This window comes from Oreochromis aureus, linkage group 3 (assembly GCF_013358895.1).
Source record: "Oreochromis aureus strain Israel breed Guangdong linkage group 3, ZZ_aureus, whole genome shotgun sequence".
NCBI lineage: Eukaryota > Metazoa > Chordata > Actinopteri > Cichliformes > Cichlidae > Oreochromis > Oreochromis aureus.
Window position 1 is genome coordinate 103,141,175 of NC_052944.1, and position 6,366 is coordinate 103,147,540.

General features: G+C 42.6%; 1 long non-coding RNA gene across 1 annotated transcript; it reads right to left on the bottom strand.

The window, feature by feature from the left end:
• Positions 1-4,851: 4,851 nt before the first annotated feature.
• Positions 4,852-5,897, bottom strand: LOC120438719. The gene is made up of 4 exons (XR_005612078.1): positions 5,837-5,897; positions 5,663-5,752; positions 5,472-5,576; positions 4,852-4,953 (listed from the first exon to the last, which is right to left on the bottom strand). It is a non-coding gene; the product is annotated as an uncharacterized LOC120438719 (long non-coding RNA).
• Positions 5,898-6,366: the final 469 nt, after the last annotated feature.

The following is a 6,366-nucleotide window of genomic DNA, read 5'->3' on the forward strand; positions in this document are numbered from 1 at the left end:
CTTTGTTATCCTACCCTGGAACACCACCAAGTCATTGGTTCAGGTATGTGGATGGCACCTTGGTGAAAATTAAATCTCAGGACATACCACAATTCACTGTGTAGTGAAGTAGATTTTGGGTTGGGATGTTACATGATGTCCCTAAACGCACCACTGACATCCACACCTTTCAGCCGACAATTACCTGGCTATAAGAAACAGCTGCGCTTCACTACTGAGAGAAGGCATTTGGCAGTTGTGGCAATCCAAGGTGGCTGCGAGCATTAGGCAGTCGAACACTGCATATCTCTTAAGGAAAGCTACTTAGAATTGCCCCTTAGAGAGTGGTAAGTGCGACCTTTGTGCTTATCATACTGTGGCATAGTAGGGTGGACTCTGACTACTGTTTCCCTCTCTTGTTGCAGGTGTATATTATACTGCTGCTGTCTTGTCAGATGCCGTTTTGTTTGTTATGCACTACTTTTATAACGTATAGTGATTTGGGATGTGTTGGTTTTATGTAGATCTTTTATTGATTGTTTAACATTTTATCTTTTCTTTTATTGCTTTAGTGGAGGTGCGGCCGCTTGTTCAGAGGCTAGGCACGTGAGGTGGAATCCCCTCCCCGATGCATGCGAGTGTACACACCGGGCATAGGCAGATTACACCATTTAGAGTTTAGTGTGAGTGAGGTTTGCTGTGAAATCACACGGGTGAGTAATTGGTGGCACCCTTGGGCACTCCTCCCTGTAGGTTGCCTCCTCAAGTGGCCGGTCTCCACCATTTTGTTTAGTTGCTTCTTTTTAATATATTGTGCTTGTTTTAGGGTAGCATTGTGGCAGGGAGTATGTTTTAATTATCGTTTGGTAATAAAGGGTTTTAATTTATTATTTTACTCTCACCCCTGCTACCCTAGGTGCCTTTTAATCTTATAGTTATGTTTTAGTAGTTTTTCTTAATAAACTTTGGAATTATAAACTTCCTTTGTCTCCCCTCTGCCTTTAAATAACGAGTCTGTGGGCTTTGGTAGCCAGTGCAGTCCTCTCATTGGCTAGAGAAATCTTTCCTGGGGTTGTAGCGCCCTCCCCCAGGTGGCGTTGTCACTACTTTAGTAACCGTCCCCGGTTATCTCATTTTCGCGACACCACAATCGTTAACATTAACTTGGTGGACCAACACATCAAATTCACCAGGTAGGATAGGAAAAGTGGCAGGTTAGCGTTCACAGACTGTAACATTTCCATTGGACTTGAGTTGATGTGTACCGTTAAACCTATGCATGCAGATCAGTATTTAAGGTTTAAGGAAAGGTGCATTGGTGGCTTTTCATCCACACCCACCCACCTTATATTTAGGGTCCCTCAAGGATCTAGCCTTGGCTCAATACTTTTTTTAGTCCATTTACATGAAAAGAGAAAGACCATCTCTGAATTGAGGAGGGTCCCTAAGGGTACATCTGTCACCATCTTACAATGCTGTGATTGCAGCCATTCCCCAACTCTCTGTGAATGGTACTCATGGCCATTGATCAGTGGTCTTAGATCAATGATCTTAGATCAATGGGGTTTGATCAGTGGTTGTTGATCAATGGTCATGACAATTTGCATATTAATGATCAAGGGACTGACCTCACAGCCCATTGTTTATTGAGTGGGCTGGTTTCAGTTATTTTGCAAATGTACTGTTTATAAGGTTTATAAGGTGAAACCTGCAGTCAGCTGAGACTGAAGAAGTCACCTGGATGAGTGACGAAATGTTTCTCCTAGAACAGAATCAACCTTTTGGGAATAATAAAAATACAACATTGACAGTCAGGTCATGTTGTTTACAAAATGCTCATTACAAAAATTCATCCTAAAAAATGACTGAACAGATGTTGCCCTTTCTCTAGAGACGTTAATAAATGTTTTATTAATCACTAGCAGCTTAAATCTTTAGAGAAATCTTCTTACTGCTCTGCAGACGGTTAGCCAGGTCCTGCTGCTTCATTCTCCTCATGAAGTCCAGAGTGATCTTCACAAATGCCTCTCTACTGCTGTTCCTCTGACTCTCTAAGCATTCTGGGTAATCTGGACTCAGAGCCTTCTGGATCCTCTTCAGCTCGTTCTTCACAAAAGCAATGATGTTGTCCTCCAGCAGCTGGAACAGAATATTTTATGCATGACCCAATCAGACTGAAATCATGGAGTCAAACATCAGATCCATGTTGGACACAGTGATCTACAAAAAGCAGCATGGAGATGACTGTGAACAGAATAGATGTAAAAGCAGTTGTTGTACATGTACAGACCATAAATATGGAGTCCAGGTGTGTTTGATGCTGCTGGGCAGACTGACCACTGGGACCCTCTGAGCTCTCCTGGTCCACTCTGTGGAGGAACCATGAAGAATTAGTTTAAGCACAGCGTAAAGATCCAGTAGTTTTCTGCTCAAATAAGTTCATCTGAATCAGGTTTGTCAAGCTTTAAAGTCTCAGATTCTGAAAATATTGAGCAATTTGGTCTGCTTGCATCTGCATTACTATTGGGCTTTGAGCTGTGTGCTGTACCTGCTCTTCACTCTTTTCAGCAGCTTCCGTCCTGTGTAAAGGGTTTTTTTTTTTTTTTTTTTTTTTTTTTGCAGTTGCAGTGTAATCCAAAACAACAGCATGAGATTGTGATTATTTAAAATACAGAACAGAGTCCTACTGCGGGACTGAACTCTTTCTGATATCAACCAACATTTACATGGGAAAGCCCTGCCATGGCAAAAAAATGTTGTTCAGTGTTATCCTGATGGCGGTGGTCTCTCACTCACCACAGCTTTACCATACCACACCATACCATACCATACCATACCACCTTTATGTATAAAGCACTTTAAAATAAACTAGGGTTCACAAAGTGCTGTACATATACAAATGGCACAAACAGAAAATACAATCAAACATGTTAAAAATAAAGAATTAGAGAAAATAAAGTCAACCCCATAAAATGTGCCAAAGGCTTCAGCGAATAAATCTGTTTTAAGAAGAGCCTTAAACTCAGAAAGAGAAGAGGTCTGCCTAATGTGCAAGGGCAGATCATTCCACAGCTTTGGAGCAGCTACAGCAAACGCATGCACACCTCCAAGTTTATGCTTGGTTTTTGGCACCCTAAGGAGCTGCTGATTGGCTGACCTGGCCTTCAAGTTTAAGATCTGCATCCATTCTAACTCCCAGATTAGTGATGATAATTTTTAACATACTGTGTCAAGGAACCAAGATCCAAAGAAGCACTCAGATCAGATCTCAGAAGTGCCACCAAAAATCATAATTTCCATTTTTTAAGAGGGAAATAAATCTTGCAGTCACTGGCATAACAGTGGAAAGAAATCCCGTGTTTCCTGAAAATAGAGCCAATGGGTAGCAGGTATAGGGAGAAAAGAAAGCGGGTCCAAAACTGAACCTTGTGGGACCCCACATTGAAGACAGACAACAGAGGATACAAATTCACCAAGTTTCACAGAGAAAGTTTGCTCTGAAAAAAAAAGAAAAGATTTTAGTTGCTTAGACATTAACCTGGGTCTCTTTGTGACCTCTCAGAGTGTTTAACTATTTTAAATGCACTTCAAAACAACAAAGCAACACTACACATGAGCGGGCGGAAGGAGGTAAGTGGCTGATGCCCTCAGGTGTCGATGCGTCAGTGGTTCTTGGTGTCTGGGGCTGGGCGCTCACTCCTGGTGGCTGCATGGCAGGGCCTGGCACCCGTGGCTTGGTGAGGCCCCTTCCGGGGGGGTAGGGGGACCTTGGGCCTCTGATCCTGTGACTCGGTTCACTCTGGTGCAGCTGGCTGCCAGCAGAGCCCGCGGGCACGTCACTGAAGCCCTTCTGGCTTCTGCTCCGTGGCTGCTAGGTGACCCCTCGTCTGGGGCTCTCCTCAGCTCTTCTCGGGAGGGTGGCACAGATGCCCCTCCGTTGGTCCTCCTTGGGCTCTCGCACTCTGGGGCCTCTCAATGTCTGGGGCCTGGATCTCCTTCACGCCTGCTTCATGCCCTGGGGGACAGAGCTATGGCCCTCCACACCCTCTGGCAGATCGTTACAAGGAGAAACCTTTTGAATAAAAGCGCGCTGATCCACAAAGGTGTGCACACGGGTGTTCACTGTTCACACAAACTACACCTTTCTTGACTGCTTCCTCAAAGCACATTGTGCGCTGTCTGTCCTGCATGCTGCACAACAACATTCAATACTCAGTATTTACTGTTATTTACACTTAGCTAGATTAATACGATGATGTTGTGGTTATTATGCTGCTCTCTTATTTTTGCTTGTTTTCTCTTTTTTTTTTCTTAACAAGTGATCCAGGAGAGTTTTTCTTTTTCTATAAGTGCCCTTTCTCACTGTCCCTCTTCCACTCTGTTTTTCTTTTCCTTCCTCTCTTTCTTTCTCCCTTTCCTATCCCCCAGCCATGTCTGTCCCATCTGTAACAACTGAAAATAAAATAAAATAAAATAAAACAACAAAGGTCGATCAAATGGACCAATATAGCAAGGCCGTGATGATCCACTTGGTAGAGTAAATCCGTTGGGTATCTTTGTTGGCCTTCAGGCAACAATTCTGATGGCTAAGGAACCAAACACGACAGGCAAAAAAAAGCCCCCGAAAAACAAATCAGACACAAAGACATGAAAATCAATGACAGAGCCGCTCTTTTCTTTAAAGACAAACATGGAACCCACTCAGTAGATCCCTTCCTCACAGGTATGAGCATCACTGTCCTGAAACAGCAAATGACCAAGTCTAATATTTTTATCTTTTTAATGAATCTTTGTAAAATTTTTAGGATTTTTTATGTCATATTTATCCAGGAAAATACAAACATCTAAAGGAGCTCATCACAGGTCTCTGACCTCCTTGGTCCAGGTTCATCACTGCAGAGTGGAGGTGAATCTTTAGATTCATCATTCTTCATAGGCGGACAGCTTGATCCTGGAGACTGTGACTTCTGACCTCTGCAGACACAAACATGTTTTATTCAATAGTAAATTCTCTAATGAAAGTTCTTGAAGCAGCTTTTATAACACAGAGTTCAGATCATGCAGCTGTTTTCTCTCAGTAACAGTCCTCTTAGATTAGAACTAATGCTGCTCTCTGAACACTTTTCTGAAGAGGAGCTGCACAAACCTTTTGTTTGCTTTCTAGAGCAGGTTATCATCCTCACAGAGCACAGCTGGCATGTTTCTGTTAGCTTAGCCACTAGGCTAAAGTCAAACTACCCACTGCTAGCAGCATAGTTTAGGATCCAGATGTGTGATGTCTAACTTTACACCTGTGATTAAAATAAATAGTTAAAAACAGCCAATTCTGACCAAATGTGTCTTAAAACCAGATAAAATGACAGTTACACCTGAGCCTGTGTGTCCTTTGAGACACTGCTCTCCTACAAAGATGCATTTTAGAAACCAGGAAACATGAAAATCATTTAAATCAGACACCAAACTGACATCAGTCCATGTTACTAACAGCTCACCTCTCTGCAGCAGAGACTTTAAAATTAATGTGGCCATCTTTAGACCGGTCACTCTTTAAGGAGACACAGCTGGGTGGAGGTCCACGTTTGAGTCTCTGATGGGTCCTAAAAAAAGTTAAAATGTTCATTAAAAGCCTCATCAGATCTTAACTGATAAAATTTGATTCCCTTTAACAGTGACATTAGCTTACATTTTTTCCTTCTGTATTACATTTTCAAATTTCTTAATTACGACCTTCACTTCCTTGCTCTTATAACTGGGTGGAGGTCCAGGTGGGTTCCTGTGAATAATGATGGAGCAGTGATGTGAGTGCTGAGCTGTGACATGGAGAAGAGTCATGGACAGTTAGAGATGGTCATCTCACCCCTGATCTTTGGTCTGGCTCTCATGTTCCCCACACAGAGTGCTTTTAGAGGGAGGGACTCCCTCCTCTCTGTCCTCACACTGATCCATGCTGCTCAATTCACATCAGCTCACACACACTTTCTACCTTCACCTGCAGAGGAAACACAAATCATTCATGTGCACATCAACTGAAAACTGCAAAGCTCTGCCTGATGTGTTGAGTGTAATGAAGAAAGGCTGCCAGCAGGTCAGACACCATGTCAGGAAGTGATCCACACTTTAAATTCAGTCATGCTTCAGAATAACTATTCAGATAAGCACCCAGAGGGGTTTCAAGATGGCATACAAGCTCTTGGACTTGCCATTTATGTGTTGAGGTTATTAAAAAGCCACCGCTCAAACCAAAGGCCTTCTAAAAACAACTTTCTAGTCAAAATTGTCTCTGTGCAGTTTGGGAGGTAAATGTTGAAATGTGATTTCATGTGTGAGCTGTCATTATCAGCAGTCTGACTCTGAAATCACAGCATTCAAACTCTTTAAACACACAAA